This window comes from Mustela nivalis (genome assembly GCF_964662115.1).
Source record: "Mustela nivalis genome assembly, chromosome: 1".
Taxonomy (NCBI): Eukaryota; Metazoa; Chordata; class Mammalia; order Carnivora; family Mustelidae; genus Mustela; species Mustela nivalis.
The window spans coordinates 93,746,402-93,771,530 of record NC_139020.1 but is presented as its reverse complement, the minus strand read 5'-3'; the positions used below and the strand labels follow the sequence as shown (position 1 = coordinate 93,771,530).

The following is a 25,129-nucleotide window of genomic DNA, read 5'->3' as shown; positions in this document are numbered from 1 at the left end:
AGACTGCTTCCTCCTCTCTCTGCCTGCCTCTCTGCCTACTTGTGATCTCTGTCTGTCAAATAAGTAAGTAAAATCTTTTTTAAATAAATAAATAAATAACATAAAAAAGCAGTAAGTTCAAATACAAGCATACCTCATTTAATTACACTTCACTGATGTTGTGTGGGGTTATCTGTGGTTTAGGGTTGGGTTTTTTTACTTATTTTTTTAAATTTTTTTGGTTTTTGTTTTGCCTCAAATTGAAGGACCATGGCAACAAGCAAGGACACTGGCACCATTTACCCAATAGCATTTGAGAACCTCGAGTCTCTGTGTCCCATTTCCTAGTTCTCACAGCATTCCAAATTTTTTCATTATTACTATTATATTTGCTCTGGTCATCTGTGATCAGTGATCTTTGATGTCATTATTGTGATTGTCTTGGGGCACCACAAGATGCACCCTTGTAAAATGGCAAACTTAATCCATAAATGTTGGGCGTATTCTGACTGCTCTGCTACATAGCCATTCCCCCATCTCTCTCCCTCTGCTCCAACCTCCTGACTCCCTGAGACATGACAACATTGCAATTAGGCCCATCAAGAACCCTACAATGGGCTCCAAGCTCCAGTAAAAGGAAGAGTCCCAAGTCTCTCAGTAGAAATCAAAAGCTAGAGATGATTAAGCCTATGGAAGAAAAATACTGAAAGCCAAGATGGGCCGAAAGCTAGGCCTCTTGCAGCCGTCAGCCAAGTTGTGAACGCAAATGAAAAATTCTTGAAAGACAACAAAAGTGCTACTCCAGTGAATACAAAATGATAAAGAGAAAAGAGCCTTATGGCTGACACAGAGAAACTTTGGGGGGTATGGATAAAAGATCAAACCAGCCACCACATTCCCTTCAGTCAAAACCTAACCCGGGCAAGGTCCTAACTCTCATCAATTCTATGAAGGCTGAGAGAGGTAAAGAAGCCGGAGAAGAGAAGTTCAAAGCTAGCAGAGGTTGGTTCATGAGGTTAGAGGAAAGAAGCCATCTCCGTGACATGAAAGTACAAGGGAAAGCAGTAGGTGCTGATATAGAAACTGCAGCAAGTTCTCCAGAAGATCTAGCTCAGATAATTTATGAAGGTGGCCACACTAAACAACAGATTTTCAGTGTAGACAAAACAGCCTTATATGGGAAGTAGATACCATCTAGGACTTTCATGGTTGAAAGAAGTCAATGTCTGGCTTTCAGAACTTCAAAGGACAGGCTGACGCTCTTGCTAAGGGCTAATGCAGCTGCTGACTTTCAGTTGAAGCCAATGATCATTGACCATTCTGAAAATCCTAGGACCCTTAAGAATTATGCTAAATCTACTCCACCTGTGCTCTATAAAAAGCCTGGATGACAGAACATCTGTTTACAACATGGTTTACTGAATATCTTAAGCCCACTGTTGAGACCTACTGTGTAGAGTAAAAAAATTCCTTTCTGTTCACTAAGAATGCATCTGATCACCCAGAGCCCTGATGGAAATGTACAGTAAGATTAGTATTTTCTCATGTCTGTTAAGACAATACCCATTCTGCAGCCCATGAATCAGGAGTAATTTTGTCTTTCAAGTCATTATTATTTAAGGACTACATTCCACAAGGCTATGGCTGTCGTCAACAGTGATTCCCCTGATTGAACTGGGCAAAGTAGATTAAAAACCTTTGGGAAAGTATTCACCACTCTAGACTCCCCTAAGAACATTCATGATTCATGGAAAAGAGATCAAAATATCAAGATGAGCAGAAGTTAATTCCAACCCTCACAGATGACTTTGAGGGGTTCAAGACTCCAGCGGAGGAAGTAACTACAGATGTGGCAGAAACAGCAAGAGAAGTGAAGTCAGAAGTGGAGCCTGAAGATGGGACTGAATTGCTGTAACCTCATAAAACTTGAATGGATGCGGGGCTGTTTCTTATGGAGGAGCAAAGAAAGTGGACTCTTAAAATGGAATCTACTCCTGGTGAAGATGCCATGAAGACTGCTGAAATGACAAAAAATTTAGAGCATTACATCAACTGAATTGATAAAGCAGTGTCTGCGTTAGACAGGATTGATTACAATTTTAAAAGAAGTTCTGCTACAGATAAAGCACAATCAAACAGCATCACATGCTACAGAGAAATCATTTGTGAAGGAAGAGCCAATCCATACGGCAGAGTTCACTGCCGTCCTATTTGAAGAACTTGTCACAACCACCTCAACGTTCAGCAAGCGCCACCCCGACCAGTCAGCAGCCAGCAACAGCCAGGCAAGAGCCTCCATGAACAGAGATTAGAACTCTCTGAAGTTCAGACGGTTTAGCATTTTTTTTTAATTAAGGTATGAACTTTTTTTTTCTAAGACTTAATGCTATTGTACACTTAACAGACCACAGGACAGTACAAACATAACTTTTCTATGTGTAGGAAATGAAAAAATTCAGTGGATTCACTTCACTGTGATATTCACTCTGCTGTGGTGGTCTGTAACCGAACCTGTAATAGCTCCCAGGTAGATCTGTATTTATGACTGGACCATAGTTAAAAACTAATTCCATACACAGTCATACATGCTTTCACACATGCAAAGCAAGAAAACGTTTGTTACTGGAAGGAAGTTGGCAGGACAGGGTGAGTGGTTTGACACTGATGACAACATCAATTATGCCAGATGCAGGTCTGCAAGAAGCTAACCATGGCGCCCCACTGGTAATCAATCATGTGACTGCGGCCACTAGTGAACTTGGGGCGTGCCAAGTTTCACGCGCCTGGTCGTTACGCAATAGCTTCCTCCGTCTGGGTCTCTAAACGGACTTCAAATTACCTTATTTTTTTCCAGGCCTTAAAGAATAACTCATGCTATCAAGTCACAAATTAAGATAGCAGAGACATCTACCACCATGAAACCATCCTCAACATCAAGAAGGCCAGATTCTCCAGTCGTAAGCAACAACTCTCACTAAGACAAGTAACTAACACGCAAAAGCACAGGGTAAAGTGGCTGCTCTGAAAGAGAACGACCATGTATGTCCTCGGTACAGGCTGCTGTGTGGGTGCACACACACATGGGTGGGTTTGAAGTCCCAGAACACACAGGATTTGTAAACCAAGAACAGACCTGCATACTGGCCCAGTGGAATTCTGGACTTGCTGCACAGCAAAAGGGCCACCCCCCAGGCAGCCACCATAGTCACAGGCTACGTACCGTTCAGCACCAATATGCCATCAACTGTGTATGAAGACCTCCCTCAGGACAGAGGCACACACTCCACTAGGTGACCGAAAAAACGGGGTCCAACATATGTCAATTCACTTGGAGGCAACTATTTCAATACATCTTTTGCACAGTCATAACCCAATGACGTCCTCTTCAGGAGTCATCATCCTGTGATACCGCCCTGACTGGACACACAGCAAGCACTGTCCTAACCTCATAAGGGAAGGCCCCATTTCCAGGAAAAGAACAGCTCTCAAAGGTCATGTAGTAAGGGAAGCAGGCTAGGCGAATCATAAAAGAAAGGTGATTTTCTTTCCTGGCCAAAAGATGGCCAGTTTCTCAGTGGAGCCGACATAAAGCAAATCAGCTTACCTAAGCTCTGCAGTCATTCCCCATCACAAGGCCAACTTAGTTCTAAAGCTTCAGGGAAGCAGGAGCTAGCTACAGAACATACCATACAGTGACCTGCATGAGCAAAAATGTCCCAAATGTCTTTAAATATGCTCACCTGCTTCTTAAGTCCTGATTAAAGGTGTAAATGGAGACTTAACCAGCAGTGGGGTGGTCAGATTAAACATGGGGAACTCAATCCTCAGCTCTCCTTCATTCCACAAATAAACTGTAGTTCTCTTTTCAAGAAGTCCAATCACTCTCTCATGATAAGTGGCTTCCCTTCCCTGAAGAAGTTTGACCAAGTGGAGAAGTGCATGTCCACAGTAACTGAATGATCCGCTCCGCTTCAAACAGAAGCTAGTGCCGGAGCGAGGAACACAGCTGATTTCGCTGATTTCACTGAGCTTCCATCATCCTCACCTGCAAGTCCCAATCCACTTTCACATCCAATCCTGACTAGGCTACGTCTGAGAATCACAAATAAGAAGCGACCGAACAAGACTTGTTGAAAACACCCCGCAGCCATCCTAACTCCCAAATGTTTGCAGAAACTTCTCCATACAAATCTTTCAAAGCAGAGTTCCAGACCCAGAACTTAACACAGTAGCTGAAAAAGAGCACCTGGCCATAGTACTTCAAGTCCTTCACTTCAAGGCTAATGATAACAGTTCAATCCCATAAACAAAGAAAAGGTCTGTTTCAGAACTGCAGACATGTTTAATTACGTCTGCTGAGTGGCTAAGGTCCAAAACCTGCCACCATCTGGAGGCTCTGCTGGCCCGCATTTCAGATCCCCACCGTTGCTGATGGAAACAACCACTCTGGGCCCTTTTCATCAACATAAAGAAAAGCTTAAAATAATTAGGTGTAAGTGCCTCATAAAGACTCAGATGAAAGCACATTATAGGAGGCATCAATACCATAGTTTATGTGGTCTCATTTGAAATGAAATCTGGCTTCATTACCAAGGAGTTTTCTCATTGTATTTTCATAGATGGGAGCTCTGTCAACATTAATTCTGCTGTAGGAGAAAGATGAAAAGCTCAATACTTGCTTCCTAAGAGCTGACTTGGCCCCACAAAGTCCATTTTACTATCTTATCACCATTCCTTGATGTTAAGCTTGACCAAGGAGTTGGACTCTTTACAAGCAAGAACCCCTCTCCCAGGCTGAAAGGCGTAAGGGACCGTCCAAGCGATTTTTGCTTGGCTACAGAGGAATTAACAAGAGGATGCCTCCAGATGTGGTAGGCCGACCATGTCTTATGATAGCTATCAAACAGGACTGGCTTGTTAGTTATTACGGTTTGAAGCTTTCAATTATCTGATTTGTAAAAACAGTTTCACTCATTAAAATCATCACTATTTAATGATACTATCACCGACTACCCTAGTGGGGTCAAGGTACTGAATCACAAGACGCCAAGAAGCTGCCATTTCCCCAGGAAAACTCAAACTATAAATTCCTGCCAGGTCTCTTGGACACTAAAACTTCTATGTCCAATACTGAAGTCACTCCAGCTACATGTGGCTATTAAAATTAAACAGAATTTTATGTCACCCCTCAGTCACATTAGCCAGATTTCAAGTGTTCAAGGCAATTAGTGTTCATCCTCCTGGATAATGCAGACAGGATATCTCCATCATTTTGGAAAATTCCACTGGACAGCAGTGCTCTAAAATGGCATGTTCTCATTGACAAAAATGCAAGGCCTATGAACTCTTAGTATTTCACCTTATAAACCAAGGGAGGTTCTCTAGCAAAGCTTTTGGGAGCCTACACTGTGGAGGAACTGCTGAATTCTGCCTGACAACTTACTAACTGGGCTTGGGACTAGAGCTTACTAGCATCCCTGTGCCTCAGTTCCTTTCTGTAAAGCATTATAATAAAGATCATTACAGCATCTATATCCTTACAGGACTATGAGAGCAATTAAATGAGTTAGTTAAGTGCTCAGAACACCAAGTACTAAACTAATATTTGCTGTTATTATTAAGCCTGACAGTATGCTTCAGAGCCTTAAAAATGCTCATGGTTCTTTCTAGTTAATGAGCACTTTGTTCTTTTTAATATGTGTGACTGCCTGTAACAGTCTCCATGCTGTCTTGGGACATTTAAGCGAAAAGGTAAGAATCATTAGCCAAAACAGTGCCTTTTAAGTTTGGCTACAGTTCACAAAGTAAGCTCCTCACCTACAAAGAATAAAGATTGATTTTTAATACTTTACTACATACCATAAAATTAAAATTTTAATGAACCAATTAATTGATCATACAAAAACCAGGTTAGTTTTCCCAACTTCAGTTAAATTCACTGCATATAAACATTTTAAAATACATACATACACATATAAATAAGGCCCATAAACCCATTTACTTATTCTATAAAACCTGAGAATTCTCCTTAATAAGCACCTGCAATTAGCAAACAGTCCCTGAATGGAAACCCACTACTAAAGTTATACCCAACTTACTGAAAATTCCTGACCATTAGAGCCTAAATGTTTGCATAAGCTTAAGGTACCCTATTCAGGCTGTTCAAAATAGCTGGGAAATACAAAGACTGAAAACACACGAAACAGGAAGAACATGAATGGTGCTACACAACAGTTTAAAAGTTTACAAAACATCTTAATTTTCAATAAGAACAAAAGTTAAGTCTGATAAATAAGCTAATTTTTAGCACCACCAAGACATACATTTGTTTGTTACCATGAATAACTTTTCCCTGTTTCAGAAACAGTCAGCCAAAAATCTGAAAAGTGCTGATCAGTTAGAAATTGCATAATCTCAACCACAAATTTATGCAGCAAAAATTCCAAGGTTTCATTTGTAAAACTTTTCTAAATAAGAAAATAAACTTTGGAAAGACCTTATCTGAAAAAAATACTGAAATATGTAGAGATTAAATGATAAGAGGTCTGGGATTCGCTTCAAAATGTTACTGCATGAAGTGGGGAAGGGACAGGGATAAAGTAAAACCAGACTGACCATGAGGTGCTAGTTGTGCAGATTAAGACAAGAACATGGGGACCCACTACTATTCTCTAATTTGCATATGTTTGTAATTTTTCATAACTGCAACCTACAAAAACCCAAGTCACCTAGCTATAAGGTTCTTTTGCTTCAAGTAAAAGTGAAGGCTAAAAGTCGTTGACACATGTTCATTCGGTCCATGGTCAACACCCAAGCACTACAATTCTCCTATTTCCCCCCTTGTCAGCCACTATGGGCAACAGAATTTATGATTATCCCAAACAACTGTATGCCCAAAGGAGTGTTAATTCTTTCATGTGATTTGGTTTTGGATTTTGTTTGTCTTTTTCTTCACCAATTCCAGAGAAAGAAAACCACAAGGCAGATCAGCCAACATATTCCAGAAATAGCCAAGGGCCTTATTTTAATATCGTAATTCCTGACTCAAGACGTGCTCTTTTTTTTTTTTTTTTAAGGCTATCAATTGGCTGTATTCTGTTGATGGATCCCAGTTTAATATTTAAACATCAAAAAAAAAAATCACAAAATTATGGTAACCTAAGTGATTTCTAACTCTATTCATCATTTATAAAGATGTCAAAATATTCTACTAACAGCCTGGGAAAATGTTAGCACAGAAAAATATTTCCACGTTCTTATCATTAAAAGTGCAGAATCTATGCACCTATGGATTTTCAGTGAGAGGTTCTTACTTTTGAGATAATACAATGCACTGGGAAGTGAGAGTGGGGATCTAGAATCAGAAACTGCTATCAGAATTACTGCCTGATTCGTCCCTTTATTTGCTGAGGCATCCCTAGGAATAGCAGCATGCCTTCTCAGGTTGGGTTTTCCTATCTGTGAACTGGGACAATCCTCACTTTGTTAACTTCCCAGGGTCCTGTGAAAATGACACAATAAAGAATACATAGAAAAAGGCTTTGCAAGTACTGTTTGAATAGAAGGCCATCAGCTTGCGAATAACTTTAGTGGCCCCTCCAAAGATGGTTTCAAACTATTCCCCTACCTAGAATGGAAAGGGAAAAAAGGGCCAATTCAATGAAGAGGATGAAATGGAATTGTTAGCCAGATTCCACAACTCCTTCCCAGGGATGAAGAAACATGAGCCATCCAGCCAGCATCTAGCTACTACTCAGTGCCAGCGGGTGAGGCATCCTGGTACTCTGAGTGGTGAACGGAAAGCGGGGGTTCAGAAGGGCTCAGGAACTGAAAGCCAGCCGCCTAGGTCAAAGGCCCTAGACAATAACTTCTAAGACTCACTCACTCTTTGAGGAGCTCAACCTCTACCTAGTAGTGTTAACTCCGTATTTGCTCACTTGGGCTTCACAAAAGCCAGCAAACATTTTACAAAACATTTTGCTTACCAAAGCAGAATGAATAAATAAATACCAAAGAAATTCTGATTGAAGCTCATTAAGAGATGCAAAACTAGACTAACTAGGCCATCTCCAGAGGTTTAACTGTGCTTACATTCTCCAACAGGCCATCAACAGGCAGTTACCAGGTCAAGGAAGTGGACAGTGATGTTTCTCGGCAAAAACACAAGAAGTTGACCCAAGTGACTTCACAAGCAACACAGTATTTAACACAAAAAAGAGTTCAAGAGGAATATGAAGTTTCGGGAGAGGATGTTATTAGGCCTCTCTTACCTAAAAATCACAACTGCCTTCAAATCATGACTCCACAGCTTGCCAGCCCTCTCAGTGCCCCAGCTAGTTCATTCACAGAACAGAGAGGATAAGGTACCTACCTTCAAAGCTGTGCAGATGAGTTAAAAAAAAAAAAAAAAATGCGCCTAAAGCAGTGTCCAGCATGTACCAAGGACTCTGTCTGTGTTGATTATTATTATTACTATTAAATTTCCCACAAACCGTTTTTATTCTTGCTATAAATAAGGACTCCTCAGAAAACATTCTGGCCCAAATATCTGCTCAGTGGTTTGGAAGGAGAGAACCACACACACTCCTTCAAGTAAAGTGCTTGAGGGAACAAAATGCTCGAGGGAAAAGAGGGCCTGTGCACTGAGAGTACGGGGAGCCAGGCTCAGGATAGCCAACCATGAATTTCTTATCTTCTTCTTTCACGCTCTTCCTTAGTTGGTCGGCATGGCATCAGCTCTGACACCAGAGACCTTAAAGGTGAGCCTACAATTCCTCCAGAAGAGCCCAGAATCTGAGTTCGGGGAGGGAAAGAACAGATAGGTAATGACAGCAGTGGGAAAGGCAGAACAGAAGCCCCTGGAAAGAGCTGTGGGGGCTGTAAAACGTGGGCTCCACTCAGATGGGCCTGAGCATTCTGAAATGTAGATTAAAATCCAGGGGGTCACCCTACGACTGAAGGGCCAATGAGTCGAGGAAGTGCTCCAGGCAACGGCACACAGGCAAGATTCCTGAGCCGGAGGCTGAGGAATGCCCGGGAGGCTGAGGGATGCCCGGGGAGCACGTGGGCACAGAGGCGAAGGAAGGAGATGCCCTGAACACTGCCCACGCTCAGGAGCCTTTGGGTAATACCACAACACACAACCTGAAACAGTGACAATACCACATCCTCTGGGGTGGGGGGAGGGGAGGACACCTAAAAACAAGCATTTTGCTATTCATTCTCAGAGAAGTCTCTTCAAAACAAACAGGAGGGGAAAACTCCTTAAAGTGTATTTAATAAGTCATGAGGCTAAGCAGTAGGGAAGATTATTGGTTTCCCAAGGGCTCTGAAAGAACTTGCTCTATAGGACTACCTCCTAGACCACAAGCCACGACGGAGCAACAATCTCCTACAGACTCTTAATAGGCCTCAAGTAATATTCTTTTTAAGGGTGATGACACTCCACTCCCCTGATACCAGGAGACGGCACCAAAACCCCACCCGAGACTGTTTCAGATCAAAAATTCCTGATGTAATTGTAGCTCTAGGTCTCATGGTAGTTTTGGGGTTTTTTTTTTAACACTAAGAAAATATACCTTTATTTTATGATCTTTTATAAAATAATAGCACTGGTGTGCCATTCATTAATTGTAATAATAAAGTAACAGCAACTAAAAGGAAAACCCCAATCTGGGCCTTTGTGAATGTGGCAAAGCCTCTGTGATCAGATTTACACTGAGCCACACTAAGCCACCTCCACTCCACTTTGATCCTTCTCATCAAAAAGGTAGCATCACTTCAAAAAGCGCCATCAACTAGAATAAGGTGTTCCTGCAGTTTAGGACCCAATCCCAAAAGCACTCAGTGCCACAGCACAGAAAGAGAAAAATAATACTGACTGAACAGTACCTAAATGGCAGATTTAAAAAGACAAAACTGAGAAGCAGAGTAACAACCTAGAGGATAATTCTGGACGCTCATGGAAGACTGAATCAGAGGGGGAAAAAACAGCTAACCAGGTCTCGGGTCTGCAGAGAAAAGCACCAATTTAGAAACTAGCCCATGCCAAGCAGGGACTCGGGAGGAGCAACAGTCAGAAAAGGGCGAGCGGGCACAAGCCCGCTGAGGCCGACCGCGAGCTTGCCGACCGTCTCTCCACACAAGGGCTTCAAAAGGGCAACCTCTGTCAAACACCTGGCCAATCAAAGGAGAGGACAACAATCAAAATTCTAGATTTGTCCTCATTGTTCTCAACTTACATACCGACACCTCAAGAGATCAACACTCCTTTGTGTGGTATGCAACGAACTGTCAATTCCCCACGGGTCGCATTTTCTTCGAAGACAGAAATTTTGTTGGCGTTCTCAGACTCACTGAGTTACCCAATAACCACAAGAGTAACCGAAAACACTGTGGGAGCAGCAACCTGACTTCAGGCTTAGGTCCTAATCTGAGCCCTGTGACCAGGCTTTACTAAAAGGCTCAGCTTCAGCAAGCTCCAGGTTTCCCAGAGGAAAATGAGCTTTATTTCCTGAAACCCAGGATCACCTCTAACCTGAAAGGAAACTTCTAATAAATGTCTCCAAAACTGTATAGAAAGCAAAAGAGAATTATCTGGTTATTACCTTGCACAGATTACTCTCTCTCTGAATCTCAGCTTTCTCATCTGGAAAAGAGGAATCACATCATTCCCCTTCCAGGACTGACACGAAGGTACAGAATTAAGGTCACGTGTGGAACCAAAGCTCTAGGGCCCAGAAGAGTGAAACTTGGGAAGTGTTGGCCAGTACCGTGACTTCTCTCCTGCTCCCCAGGTCTCACCTCCCACCCACACTGGAACACTTATACTTCCCTGTGACCCCATCAGCCACAGAATCATGGAGAAACATGAGAAGAGATGAAGTAACACCAGCTCCCTTCAGAGATGGGCCAAACGACTAAGGAAAGCCGCTAAACAACAGTTGTGGGCTAACAGCCAGCTTATCACATAAGCGCACACGACCCAAATGAAGCTTCTGACCCACGTTTCCCAAATCAGCTAGAATGGTCTCAGTAGATCTCTACATGCCAACTCTTCATGCACCCTTTGTAAATACTAAATATCAGGGGGTACTGAGGTTGACAAAATCAAGTGTATAGACGACAAACCTCCTTCTAAATCACTATCCCGAAGAACAAATGCACTCCAGATATTAAGATTCCAAATTCCACTCACCTCCTCAGGGGGGAAAAAAATTAAATAAAAACTTGAGGAATAAAGTAAGAAGTCAATGTTCTCATATAAACATGACAAGCCCAATTCTATCACTGCAATATACTCTTTGACTTCAGTACAAAAATCTTTTTTGACCATCTGGAGCTACTCCAGGCATGAGGCCAAAACTTCGCAATTCCTTTTCAAAGTAAATGACAGATCAGTAACTGCCACGTTGCTAATGCACAGCCAGAAGGGAGCACCTCATATCCTAGTCAGTGTTCCCTGGAGTTTTACACATGTAGTAAAAACAAAGTGCTTCCACATAAATCTGCCCGCTTACCAATATTCCAAACTGAAAAGCGATCATGTCACTTCTGAACAAGGCGGCATTTTTAGGGTGTGATGCTATCACCCTTTCTCAGAGGCAGGAAGTAGGACCTTCTGCAAGTTTCACTAAGAAGAGCCAGCTCTAAACCAGAAAGAAACCTAAGTGTGTCAATATTGCAGTTCTCCAGAAATGACCCATGGAAATCTACTAGATACTTCGAGTCTGTCCCCTCAGTGATGGAGACGTCGGTAAGATTGCAATAATCCTGGGATCACGTAATACACAGGGAAACAGGGGTGAACCCAAGCTCAATGGTATCCTGTAAAGTTGGTGCAGACTTCTTTTTCAACCCTGTTGACCAAAGAGCAGGATCACTTTCTTCATTCATCCAATGAACCAAATGGAGAGCCTATGACATGCCAGGTACATACAATAATGGTGAATGGAAATGAAGCTTTTCAACATCTCCGCCAAGAACATGAAAAATCTGACCGAGACCAATTTCACGTAACATGCTCAGAATAAGAGTAACATGAAAGTTCAGAGGCTTAAATTTGGTAATCCGCCCCAGGAGTGTTCTAAGCAGAAAGACGTTGACCAGCAATGGCTAGGGACTTACTGCAAATATTTCTTTCCAGATTTCAAAGACATGGCAGTTATCTCAAAAGTCACACCTTCCACTGGGAAACTAGCTTATCCTTTAAGAAAAACAGTTTAAAACTGAACAATGTGAAAATATGTCTGGCAGCAGGCTGTTTCTTACAGAGAGAAGTTGTAAGGAGTTGTACAGATGAGGAAAGTTGCTAAACAAAGCTCACAAAATTAAACTGCAGATAGACCACAAGTAAGTAGAAAAGAGGCAATTACGGGTCTCACTCTTCTAATGAACAAACTCTTCCTTGAGGATGAATTCACAGATTCAGAGTTAAGAGAGCTGGAAAACTCATTCGAGATCATCCCACCCTGATTTCACCCAGCTCACTTCATAAAGAAGCTATTTTGTGAGTCTGCCTTCAAAGTGTCAAGTAATCATTACCAAATTACTGGTATCTGACTGTCCTGAGCCAACTCCAAATGGAATCCTTCTGTCCCTGAGAACAGGGAAGAGATGTGCAATCTTATCAGGCAGGAATGGTAGCGAGAGAATTCAGATCCTGGAGCAGAAAATGCAGATTGGAATCCTCAACACAAGAATGCATGAGGAGGATTCCTTGTCCCCCTCTGACATAGGAGAAAGAGAGGTGAATGCCGATGGATTCACCTTCCCTCCTCCCAAGAGCTTAATAGGCTCCAATGGAAATTCCAAGGCAAGTACCACCATCAACTTCTGGGAGGAGTGGAGCAGGAGGAGAGGGCATCAACAGCTGCAAGATTCTGAACAAGAGGAAGACTTGTAAGGAAAAGTGGGACTTTTGGAAGACATTTTGGGCTGAGGCAGGTGATTTGGTGAAGTGCAAAGAATAGACTGCAAGCAACACCAAGAATGCTGCGTACTACAGAACATTTGAAGAAACAAAAATTGCAAAAATTAAGGCTTACCTCAAAAGTATTTAACAAAGAAAGGAAGCAAAAGATACAAGCCAACAAGAATGGCAACAAATCACTCCCAAGAGAAACCTTCATGATCTAAAGAGAGTACATTCACATGCAACTAATACAGCAAATCTCCCTCTTTCAAAGAAGTGATCAGTATCTCGTATTTTATAGAAGGAAACTATCTTCTGACTCGACCTAAATTCACTTCTTCATTCATTTTCCTCTCACTTTGATCTCTGTTTTCACTTAATTAAGACTGTATTTTCTCTCAGTGATATATGGGCTTCAGGAAATAACAGAAATCAAAATGACAGTAGGGCGAAGAATGACTGAACAAATGAATGGGCAGATGAGAAAAGTACTTAGAAATACTATACATAAAATCATCTCTGGGACGCCTGGGGGGCTCAATAGGTTAAACATCTGCCTTTGGCTCAGGTCATGATCCCAGGGTCCTGCATCGAATCCTGCATCGGGCTCCCTGCTCAGCAGGAGGCTGCTTCTCCCTCTGCCTGCCTTTCCTTCTGCTCATACTCTCCCGCTCTCTCTGACAAATAAATAAATAAAATCCTTTTTTTAAAAATCAGCTCTGTTCAAACTGCAAAATATCAATCGTAATGCTTAAAGAATCATCAAATAGTGACAGAAAGAAAAATCCCACTCTCCGGAAGCAGAAAAATAGCAGATGACTGGGATACCAGAGGCAAGTAACAGGGATGGACACAGAGGCGGGGAGGGGGAACGTGCCAACCACAGAATAGAAAGAGTACATTTCCAAACAGCCCGCGAGGGGGTTTGTGGGGGAGCAAGTGGGGCCTGACTCGTCGTGGTAATGCCAGCAGCTCACAAGCTTCAGACATCTTTTTTGCATACGTAAGAAACTGTTAAGAAGGGGGGCGCCTGGGTGGCTCAGTGGGTTAAGCCGCTGCCTTCGGCTCAGGTCATGATCTCAGGGCCCTGGGATCAAGTCCCACATCGGGCTCTCTGCTCAGCAGGGAGCCTGCTTCCTCCTCTCTCTCTCTCTGCCTGCCTCTCTGCCTACTTGTGATCTCTCTCTGTCAAATAAATAAATAAAATCTTTAAAAAAAAAAAAAAAGAAACTGTTAAGAAGGAAGTAAAACTGCACAAACTTAACCTCTGTACCAGCATGAGCATCTCATGCGACCGTTTTTCTCAGAAACAGGGAGCTATGCTGATACATAAATCAGGATTTTTGCTAAGTGTCCCCCAGTAATCAAGTTCATGCTTCATGCGTTGTTTGTGGACCAGAAAAGTTAATTCTGTAAAAAATGATCAGGGATCTCTTTAGTTCTTTGCTCCAACTTAGTCAAGATTGCATAACTTGTACAAACATAACCGCTTCCTGCCCACTGAACAAAGCAATTAATGGACTGGGCACAGTTTCTAAGAGGATTTAAGGGAAGAAATCAACCTGGCCAGTCTGACTGCAGTTCATTTTAAAGAAACAAGAAACGGGAAAATATAGATATCATTGTTTGATTGAATAGTGGTCATTCTTTCTTCACTTAAGTTTCCTCCGACAAACAGACTGTAAATGACACACTGGAAAAGAATTTGCTTCAAAATCACTGTAACAATGTATCTACCATCCATACCTTCAATTCATTATTGAAACATAATATGCAGACCCTGCCATTTTGGAAGGAAAAAAATAAAAACTGATAAACCTTTACAAGTTCAGAAGCACGACCATTCATATAGGATGGACTTTACAAAGGAAGAAGTATCAAATCAAAAAGGAAGGAGAGAGAGAGAGAGGAGAAAGAAAAGCAACCATGGTTCCCAGCAACTTTCCAGGACTGGTTCCATGATCTCAAGTGGTCCAGGAACACTGCCCTCATTTCTTGTACAACGAATTCAACTTTTTTTTTTTTTTTTTTTGCTTAAGCTAGTTTGAGTTGGTTTATTTGCAAGACAAATAATTCTTAATTATTACTAACACCAAAAATCTTTTGATCTTCACATATTTTCAGGCATTTCAATAATTTTATTTTTTAAAGCTGTTATTTTTAAGTCCTCTCCACACCTCCATGTGGGTCAAGAACATACAACCCAGCCATCTGAAGAGTCACAAGCTCCACTAACTGAGCCAGGCAGGCACCCCACCCCAGTTATTTTATTTTTTTTAAAGCAACCTGGGGATTTATTTATGTATTTATTTATTTGAGAGAGAGCAAGCATGAGGCGGGGGTGGGGGGGGGCGGCAGTTGACAACACAACAAACCAACTCCTAGTGAGCCCAGAGCCCGCCAGAGCCTACCACATTTCTATCCCAGGATCCTGAGATCATGACCGAAGCCAAGCCAGACATGTAAACCAACTAGGCCACCCAGGAACCACCCCCTATTTCAGTTATTTTAAAGTGAAAATCTCATATACTTCCAAGAATCAGAATTGGAACACAGCTTTAAAATTAATACCAAGCAAGTTTCCTCCTGGTTCAAACACATGGAGTATCAGTATCAATGTATTGCTGTGGTTAAGTCATTTACTCAGTAAACACTTAGTCAATACTTACTGTTTGCCACATTGTATAAAAAGAAGTGGGGGGGGGGGTTGGGAGAAGGGGGTGGGATTATGGACATTGGGGAGGGTATGTGCTTTGGTGAGTGCTGTGAAGTGTGTAAACCTGGTGATTCACAGACCTGTACCCCTGGGGATAAAAATATATGTTTATAAAAAATAAAAAAGTATAAAAAAAAAAGAAGTGGGGGGGTGCACCCAAGTGACTCTTCATCATTTCAGTTCAGGTCATGACCTCAGGGTCCTGGGATCAGGCCTGGAGTCAGGCTCCTCGCTCAGCAGGGAGTCTGCTTGTCCCTCTGCGCCCCTCCTCCTGCTCACTTGCTCGCTCTCTCTCTCTCTCTCTCTCAAATAAATAAATAAAATATTTTTTAAAAAAAGAAAAAAGACAGACATGGTCCCTGCCCTCAAGGAACTTCTGTTAGTGGAGAACACAAAGAGGAATTTAGAAGTCTCCCTGCTCCTTTCCTTGCCACACACCTGGACAGACTAGCTACTTCTAACTGAACCGAAGGCTCCCTAAGCTTCAGGTACTGGTTCATGCTACCCAACAGTTCCTACAGTCTTCTACTTCTAAAGGAGAAATGAAAAATAGGATGTGGGCCACTATGGTTTTCTCTCACCACAGTGGGTAATCAGCATTGTAATCCAGGGGACACCAAAAAAAGCCTGGGCATGGGTCCAACTCATAAATATGCCTTACCCCTCTGTCTTCTACCATCACCAACTCTCACCTGACCACCACCTACAACTGTGAACATACATCTACCAGCCCCCTAGACCGGAGCAATGGGACTGACTGACACAGAAGAGAGCACCTTATCATTTCTAATTAAAATCCACTGTCTTTCTTTCTTTTTTTTTTTTTTTTTTAAGATTTTTTAAGTAATCTCTATACTCAATATGGGGCACAAACTCACAACCCTGAGATCGAGTCATATGCTCTACTGCCTGAGCCACCCAGGTGCCCCAACCATCTTTCACTTTTACTTATTTCAGAGGGTCACTGCAAAACGGAGTCATGAGAATCCTAAGAGAACATCAGAGAACTAAGTGTCAGCTGGTCATTACGAGGGTCTTCCCTTCAAGATGGAAGCACATTACGCAACAACTTTTAATAAGCAACAGCCAATTGAGGACAAAGACCTCTCACAGCAAACAGGAACTGAAGAGCTGGTTACATCTTCACATTCCTGCAAATTCAAACATGTATTCCCGAAAGCTGAAGGCAGGAAGATAGAGGTCATCAGATGCACAAGTGGTTTAAAACATTTCAAAATGAAGATTCTCACTAACCAAATCACTCAAAAGAACAGCGCTAGGGAAGAAGGGCTACATGGCTTCTATTTGTCTAAAAGCTTGAATTCACTGAACTATAGATAAACATCTTTATACGCAATCATCCGCTTAGTATCCTGGAAAAAATATCATTATGCTAAAGGTTAAGCAAGTTTATATAGGCTATCAGGTATAATGTTTCCAATGATTACTTTTCCATGGCAAAACACGAACTGAGTTACTGATTAAGGAAAATAAACAATAACACCTAAGCTGTATCTTTGTCTTGATTTCTGGACAAACCTAAATACACCAGAAGTATTTCAAATAAATGAGTCAGACAATCTACAACAAATTCCAGCTAGTTGGTTAATAACCCATACATAATACATAATCCAAATAGAATACAACTATTTCAAATTCCTAATCACGAAAACAGTTTTTCAGATCAAAACATTTGACTCCCAAATACTCTCTGAATATCAGGTGAAATTTCTCAAAGCCCTTAAAATATTTTTATATGTAAATTTCAAATTCCCCATGCCATAGGGTACAATTAGTGGCAGGTGCGCTGAGGAGCACTAATCTCTGAGTTGTCGGAAAAAAAAAAGAAAAAGAAAACACAGAAAAAAACCTGGGGGAGCCAATGGTTCCTGAGACCCTTATTATGGAAGAAGCTAATAGAAAGCCATATTTTTTACAAATGAAATACAAATACAGATTTAAAAAATGTCTCCAAGATACATTCTAGGTCATGTGCTACCCTTAAATGTAATTTACAAAACACAGATAAGCTATATATACTAGAATTACTATGAAAGAATCATATGCTTTGCTTATTCTTGTACATAATTATAGTGACAAATTAATGAGGAAAATAAACATCATATAAAAGTAGTAGGTCGTGGCTGGTGACAACCAGAAGCAAACCATTAGGAGCAAAAGGGTCACCACTGTAGGCAAACTGTTAAAAGGTTTTAGGGATTAAGACAAAGAGAAAGGACAACATTCACAAAGGATCCCTTGGTTCACTTTTCTCTTCTATAAGGATATTACAACGTCCTTTCTAGTAGATCATCTTAGGAGCAAAGAAAAAGCTCTGGGTATGAAGTCAAGGCGACAATGCGATGACCTTAAGTTATGGTGCTTCAGTTACAGAACACAAGACATTCTGTTCTACATGAACTAAAGATCCATTAAAACAGAATCCCTTCTTTTACCTCCTCTAGACACAAAGATTGAAACATCTGCTTCTTCCAGCACTGGCTACTCCTGTGATTTTTAAGCAAGTCCCTTCAATGTAAGATCTTCCTTTCATCACATATTTCTGGGAAAATCCAAAAGCTTTTCAGTGTCTCAGAAGAATGAATTATATACCAACTGAGAATCTGTAACAGAATATCCCAATAAAGCAAACATCAAAATAGCAATAAAGATCTTTTGCCTTGTTCAGAAAAAGAGAGGAGGGGTATTAACTTGCCAAAAAAAAAAAAAATCATCTTTTAAAAGATCATCTAAAACAAAGACAAAGACACAAAAGGAGTGGAAATCAAGTGAACTGTGAGATGAGCGGGTGTGACTCTGAAAGACAGAATGATTAGGATAAGCAGGGACAGGCTGACATATTTTCTGTCACATTAACTAATACCAACTTTCTCTTCTTGTTATTAAGACCACAGAGTAACTGACCGGCCTAATGAATAAACAGATTTTCCTCAACATGAACGATGCCTGTGAAAAGCAAATTCATCTTCTGGGGGGGCGGGGGCTGTGACAAAGTCTTCCTTCAAGCAAGTTTCCAAAAGCCAGTGGGGGATGTGAGAAACGGGGCAGTTTGCAAACCTGTAGTGTGACGTCTAGAACCGTGCCAGTTCTGAGAGTACTCAGAAAGGTCTTCTACACACCTAACTTACAGACATCTACTCATGATTTCCATGTGGATAAGGGCCAAACCTCCCTATAATGGAGATTAAGAATATCAAGGTGGGGTTTGTTTTGTTTTTGTTTTTTTTAATGACATTGTTCTTCTCCCAGCCCAACAGTCAACGTCTATGCTGCATTGTGTGATTTTTTTTTTTCCTCCCTGCAAGTTAGAAAATTTAATTTTCTTCATTTCCAGCCAGGGCCTCTCAAACAAATCTAATGGGTGCAGACAGCATTTCCTGCCTACTGTAAGAAAATAATAGGATTGCCATTATTAACATGGCCCGAGGCATGCACTGAGGTGGGGCACTGAAGAAACTGACCTTTAATTTTCACCAGTTAGCCTACACTGCCTGCCTGGGTTTTGTTTTTGTTTTTCTAATAAAGGTGAAGGTTATTTTCTTTTCTCCAACGTTAAGGTCTAACACTGGCTCATTCACTCTCACGGAGCAAGACAGGCTCCAATCCCTATTATCCTTTCCATTCAACTGTGTTTATGTCTAGAAAAAACCTGCCAGTAAACAACCCGCTAAAACTCGGTTCTGTTTTTCTTCTCTCTTTTGGATCTAGGCTTCCAATTTTTAAGAAGTTGGTGAGGTTCAGGAATGGCCAAAGGAGAAAAAATTATTCTATTCACTGACACCTCTACCAAACACTGTGTGTCACACTAAAGAAATGAGCATCCAAAAAATAAGCAGCAAACGTGGCTACGATTTCAAGAAACACTTCAACATCTGAACCTGCAGTGGAGGCTTTATGCCATTACAGAAATGAGGAACAGAGGTGGTGACCCAAAGATGAAAGGCAGGTCTCCGGAGCCCCATGGTCTCACCCACTGATGTCAAGTCCTGCTCTTCTCTCTTAAAAACAGTTAGAACACCATCCACGAGAAAAGCAAGAGGGGACAGGAGGGAGGGGCTCTTCCTTTATTACAACTCTCCTTTGATCCTAGACTTGAGGAGAGCAAGCAGAGCTGTCACAGATCTTTTTAAAAAGGGAAAACCTCTCTTTGCAGGGGCAGGAGCGAAGAAAAATATGGGTAGAAGCTGCACTTGTAATAACTAGTACTGCTTGACATTCAGACAGGCTTCTTTTTCCCTCCAAAGGGCTCCTTACATATATTACTTCATTTTCTACCCCTACTATGTTACTAAGGAAGGCAGAGACTCAAAGTCTAGCTTTAGAGAACAGTGGTAAAGCTATCATGTATACAAGGATACTCAAGGAGTCAATCAATGGCAAGGCCAAGACAAAACTGATGGTTAATATCCATATACATTTAAAATAATTGGGAACATTTTTTACCTAACGATCATCCTATTAAGAAGTATGTCCAACAGTTACACTGGTCTGTAGTCAGTGAATAAAATAATATAATAGCAGCTATCACTTGCTAAGCCCTTGTTCAAAGCTCTGTGCCAAGCCAGAGAGCCCTAATAATTCCTGTTTAAAGAGCCATGGAGATTAACATAACCAAAGTCAGACTTTGTCCACACAGTGCGGTCTCAAGCTTAGGTCTTCTCCAGAGCACACCGGTTCAGTCATTCCACTACAAATGACGGCTATTACCAAAACATTAATCCCAAGTTATATCTGTAGTTTCCCATGCCCTAATATAAAAATCGTATGGAAATCTGCTTTCATAGACAGCAGCTGACTAATTCCCAAGAAGGATCTCCTTTAAAAGATGTTTCCTTTTAATCTACCTTACCTGCAATCAAACTTTCTAGAAAATCATTCTATACTTTTTCATGAAAAATGTTATCATTTTCTTGAAACTTACTGAAGATACACAAACACACAAAGTATGTTAAAAAACACTTTTTTTTTTTTTTAGGTTTCTCCATTCATCTGCCAAGCAGAATATCTGACAGCAGACTAGAAACTGTCCCTCTCCTGAACTCATGGATGACTCAGTGGAAACTAGAATTTGGAAAACCTGCCATCCCACATGAAATATAATAGGAACAAACTCGCTCACCTTGTGGGTGCTACGTCCTTCCCCAAACCCTGGCCTCCTCTCCTCAGGCTACAATCCCGGCTCCTCACAAAGAGCAAAGAAGGAAAACCTGCAAAACTAGCAAGTTAACAAGCAAACACCTGGAACCCAAAATTACCCCAAATGAAATGAAATTTATTTGAATTCTTAATTCTTTCACTTCTGAATCAACTACTATGCCCTGATAGGTTTAAGCAAACTCCCGGGAACACTGAGCTTAATTGAAGAGAATCAGAAAGCGAAATATAAATAGGAAAGGACACTGTCTCCATGTTTAAATTTAATGTAACAAGCAAATGGCCAAGTCTAAAAAGTTAGGTTTTAAAATTCTTCAGATTCTGATAGGTATCATTAAGATCCAGTTAAAGGAATGGCTCAGTAAGCACATAGCAGGATTAAAATATGGAAAAGTAAACAGACCTGGAAATAGCTGTGTTTCTTCATTAGTGAAGAAATTTTATAGTAAATTGAGATATCCGCTGCTAATTGAAGACTGAAATAAAATATAAGCCTTAAATTTGCTACCCATTTCTTTTCTCTTCCCCATACTTCTCCTTTAAAAAAAAAAAAAGAAAAGAAAAAGAAAAAACAGCATTTTAACAATTAAACTTACTTCCTTTCTAAGAGGCTAAAACTACTGATTGTGTAATTTCTTTGAACATGAATCTATATACACAGGCGAGTTGTAGTATTCCTTACCCAAAATGAAGTAAATTTCCACCTTCAGGTGATGGTAGTGAAAGTGTGTAAGGGTTAGACTGAAGAGGGTCTGAGCAATTTAAAATAAAAATAAGCAAATAAAATGCCCAAATCCTAAAATTAACATATTCCTTTTTTAATAAATGCCTGAAACCGTTCTCTTTACATCTTATGGGACACAACAGATTTTTTTTTTTTTTAAGATTTTATTTAGTTATTTGTCAGAGAGAGAAAGAGGGCACACAAGCAAGGGGAGCAGGAGGAAGAGGGAGAAGCAGGCTCCCAGCTGACCAAGGAACCTGATGCCGGGCTCGATCCCCGGACCCTGGGATCACCACTGGAGCTGAGGGCAGATGCTTATTAGCTAACTGAGCCACCCAGGCGTCCCAGATTTTTAAAAGTAAGTCCTCCTGTGAGTTATAGCCAGGGTAATCTGCATCTGCAAACCTGCCCCCAGCAAGCCTTGAAAGCTGAGAGCAGGAGAGGAGTCCCAGTCCCCAGTTCCCCAAAGAGGAGGCTGCTCAGGCAGCCCAGCTTGGAGCAGCACTTCTTCACATGTTTCCCCATTTACAGCCTTCCTCCTGCTCAGAAGAGAAAGAAGGAAAGGAGGTTCCAAGAGCCCTCCCTGTTCGGTGGGAACACAATCCCCAGAGCAGGGCAGAGCTCCTTCTGGGCCCAGAGGGCATTTCCGGGAAGCAGCGGGAAACCTTGAGGTAAGACAGCCTGAGGGCGGCATCTTCATTAGTCTGAGTCCACACCACCCCACACAGGGAACAAAAGCAAGTTGGGCCCCACTTCAGAGCCTTGTCCTTAACTCACCTCAGTGAACTCACTTTCTAAAGATGGAGTAGAGAACTAAATGATTTCTAACAAAGGAAGCATTTAGGGTTGCCAGCTCCCCAGGTTTAGCCTGGGCCGTTTGGGAAAGCAACAGGGCTCCTCTGAATCCTGAGGTCACCTTTCATTAACTACAGGAGCCGCTTCTTTGAGCTCAGAGGAGAGACTCCCTCTAGTCACTGCTGTGCTGGTCCCATCTCTGTGGTCGCCTCTGGGACAACCCAAACACCACAAAATATTAGCCTTAAAAGGAGAGAAAGGGTTAGTATCAGCAGTGGCAGGCTCTGCTTTTCCAGGTGCAAATTGTAAGCACAGGATCTTGCTCTGTATAAATTAACTTAAATGAAAGGCTTCAAGGAGATGGGATGTAATATGAACAAAACTGTACTGCTACTCAGTGATTTCTTAAATCTGAGTTTTTCAAATGTCTGAAGAAGGTAAAAACTTCACTATCATTTCCTAACCAACTGCTCTAGATTTTTTTTATTCACTATATTGAATTTCTTATGTATTTCTACAAAGTACACTATAATCCGGTTTCTCTCATCCCAAGATTAAGTCGCTATCACAGAAAACAATCTAGGAAAAATCTAATCTCTTGGGAAATGTCCAGAATATTATTACTGGGGTTTTTTTTTTTTTTTTGAGATTTTATTTACTTGAGAGAGAAAGAGACAGAGATCGAGATAGAAACGGGAGGGAGAAGCAGGGGAGCAGCGGCTCTCCACTGAGCAAGGAGCCCATGTGGGGCTCAATCCCAGGACCCCAGAATCATAACCTGAGTCTTAAGCAGACGCTTACCCAACTGAGCCACCCATGTGCCCCTTATTATCATTTTAAAAATAAATTTTAGGTTTCTGGGCAAAAGGTTGAGCACATGGAAGGTCATCAACTAATACTCAGTCTTAGAATCCAGCTAGTTACCTGGGAGCACAACACTTCCCCAAGTCTGAATATACAAATAAGGTATTTCATGGGAACTACTGAAGAGCAGTGATGCAGCTGAAAAGTTCTGGGAACAGTCTAGGTGATACTGCGAACTTTCTATGCCTTTCTAATCTTTGATTCACCTAACATTTATAGGGCACCTGGTATCTACCAGCTTCTGCTGCAGATACTGGAAACATACAGAAAAACAGAAAACAACACCTACCTTCCAGGTTAGGTTTATGAATATGGCTGGTGTGTGGTAGGTGCTTGACAGTTACTGGTCACTTACTACGTTTTACATCTTATTTGTGGGCACAGAGTGTTTCTAAGTTTGGTGCACAAATGACAAGTGTCCTGAACTCCTTTCTATATAAAACTGCCAAGAGCAGGTGATCGTTTTGCCCTGAAGAATAGGATGATAAAACCATTTTAAGTCCAAACCCTTCAATTCTGCCCTGATTCTGAACTAGAGTCCTTCTGGTCTCCTAAGCACTCCTTCCACAACTTCTCGTCTACCACTGGTCAAGAAGGTCAATTTCCCAGACTTGCCTGATCATATCATTCACCTGAAATACTTGATAAAATAAAGACTCCCAGATGACACCCCAGACCACAATGAATAAGAGCCCCCTTGCACCCTCCATCCCACTCATGCTATAATGCTCCACGAGACTCTACTTTCAACACACTTTAACTCCACCTTCTAAATAAGGTAAAACTCCTTACCTTCAAATAGCTGAGGTCATGCTCCTCAGGTTTTCATGATATGCTCCTTGACTCTTTTTCCGTGTCTTAGTTTTACACCAAACACTCTGGCCACTAGTCTCACAGGATCCCCTTTCAGATGGACCCCCAATACCTCAACAAGGCATATTTTGGTTTATTTCTATCCCTTCATGTCACCTGTCTAGAATTTCCCTATAAAAGGATGACTTTGAACTACCACAATCTCTAAAAAGTTATCTTTTTCATATTTTTACCTATTAATTCCCAAACTGAGTCCAATGGATATGCAAAATATATATAATCGAGGACCACATTTTTTGGGAATAAAAATAGAAGCTATTTGTTAAAATTTTTAAAATCAATGAGGAACCTGACACAGACATGAAAAAGCCCATTTATTCTCTGGAAAACTTTCAGGTTTTTTTTTCTTTTTTTCCTTTCCTTTTTTTTTTTTTTTTTTAAAGTTAACTCTGCACCCAACATGGGGCTTGAACACCCCAAAATTAAGAGTTGCATGCTCTACTGTCTGGGCCAGCCACGTGCCCCTTTCATTTCTTTAAAAAATAGTAATAAATGCAAAGCCAGACTTGCACTGAAGGTGACTCATGCCTTTGTTTTACTTTGTTTAAATATTTATTAGATGCCTACTATGAGAAAAAAAAAAAAAAAAAAAAACCTCAGGAACAGTGCTGGAAATAAAAATGTCCACAACATGGCCCATGTTTCAAAAAGGTCAACTTCAGTAGAAATACTGACAGAGCACCTGAGGAAAGGCATGACGTGTAAATGGCACATTTCAGCTTGGAATCCATCCATCTGACCACCCAGGGGACATTTACTATGCACTCACCATGAAAGACCCTAAATCAGTTATCACTCCCACATTCAAGTTAGAGGGGCAAGGAGACAATAAGACAACACCGAAAAGGACAAATGGTCTCCAAAGCACAGATAAAGTCCTAGAAGAATTTATTTTTTTTTAAATATTTTATTTATTTATTTGATAGAGAGAGATCACAAGTAGGCAGAGAGGCAGGCAAGAGAGAGAGGGGGAAACAGGCTCCCTGCCGAGCAGAGAGCCTGATGCGGGGCTTGATCCCAGGACCCCGTGATCATGACCCGAGCTGAAGGCAGAAGCCCTAACCCACCAAGCCACCCAGGTGCCCCAGTC

At 41.3% G+C, this 25,129-nt stretch overlaps 1 protein-coding gene and 1 long non-coding RNA gene across 3 annotated transcripts in view; one reads left to right on the top strand and one right to left on the bottom strand.

Annotated features, from left to right (window-relative positions):
* FNDC3B (fibronectin type III domain containing 3B) overlaps nucleotides 1–25,129 on the bottom strand; it is a 342,975-nt gene that overhangs the window by 306,945 nt on the left and 10,901 nt on the right. The gene's annotated exons all lie outside the window — the stretch shown is intronic.
* LOC309843614 lies at nucleotides 15,973–24,426 on the top strand. Its single transcript, XR_014300251.1, has 2 exons — nucleotides 15,973–18,676; nucleotides 18,716–24,426. It is a non-coding gene; the product is annotated as an uncharacterized lncRNA (long non-coding RNA).